The sequence below is a fragment of the Portunus trituberculatus genome, chromosome 40, assembly GCF_017591435.1.
Source record: "Portunus trituberculatus isolate SZX2019 chromosome 40, ASM1759143v1, whole genome shotgun sequence".
NCBI classification, from domain to species: domain Eukaryota; kingdom Metazoa; phylum Arthropoda; class Malacostraca; order Decapoda; family Portunidae; genus Portunus; species Portunus trituberculatus.
In genome coordinates, this window is record NC_059294.1 from 441445 (window position 1) to 442500 (window position 1056).

The following is a 1056-nucleotide window of genomic DNA, read 5'->3' on the forward strand; positions in this document are numbered from 1 at the left end:
AGCCCCGCACAGCACGGCCCGCCCCGTGTCTCCTACGCTCCCTTGCTATCTGGCTCCACCCGACCTTTTTTGGTATGCATTTTAATATTATAACAATCATCCATGCTTTCGTCTCGGTGGTGAGGCCTTTCCCTCGCACCGCTGGGCCCAAGTACTGATGGCGGTGTCGGCTGCTGCTGCTCCCACGCTTGAGGCTGTCCGGGCCACAGAAACCTTCGCGCGCGAAGATAACTTCCCACCAAAACGTCCCCGCATCGGTTATTTACTGGGCGTTTTCGGTCGAATGAGGGATGAAGACGATAGTTGGGCAGTTGTCTGTGTGAAGTGGACGAGACCAGAAGGAGGCAGCGGGGCCTCTCTCTCCCTGCACACAACTTCTCTGCCGCTCACGCTGCAGGTGCCTCTGCCAGGAGGCCAAGTTGTCATTTGATCATTTCTCTACGAAGGTGAAAGTCACATCTCGTATGGTGAGGTCCCTTCGCGGCAGGCGACCATAAACAGTGCCACACTCCCAACCTGGAGCTGCTGCTGCTGCTGCTGCTGCTGCTGCTGTTGCCGCCACCACCATCGCCGCCGCAGCCACACACTCTGGAGAGTCGAGACTCAGTCTAGCGCCATACACCAGGCCGCGAGGGTGGGCATCCCGTGCCCTCCCTCTTCGCTCCGGTCTCTTGGACCGCAGCAGGTGCATCCTCAGGACTGAGTAACCTCAAGTCATTAGTGACTTCAATCAAAGCGCCACCGCGAATACTGAGATACAAGGAGTGATCCAGTGGTGCTGCCTGCGTGTTGTGAAGGCCCCGGAGTGCCGCAGGTCCCTGTGAATGAAGTGACGTTGGAGTTGTCGGCTGTGAATGAACATCGCGCAAGGTGACACGGCCCACTGACTGCAGTGCTTCAGCCTCGCGCACACGCTCGCCTCTGACGGTAGGTGTTGATACGGAGTGGTGTGGTACTGTGGTGTAATGTGTGTATTGTGTTGTGTTGTGTTGTGTGCATTTGCATTTATTTGTGTGTTTTGGTAAAGAGACACCGTATTGCACAGGATTGTCACAC

The 1056-nt window shown here is 56.4% G+C and overlaps 1 protein-coding gene across 1 annotated transcript in view; it reads left to right on the forward strand.

The window, feature by feature from the left end:
• Positions 1–325: 325 nt before the first annotated feature.
• LOC123516101 (probable serine/threonine-protein kinase nek3) overlaps positions 326–1056 on the forward strand; it is an 11758-nt gene continuing 11027 nt past the window's right edge. Inside the window, exon 1 of the mRNA XM_045275197.1 lies at positions 326–927. The gene's annotated coding sequence lies outside the window, so the exon portion shown is untranslated. The remainder of the gene's footprint in view (positions 928–1056) is intronic.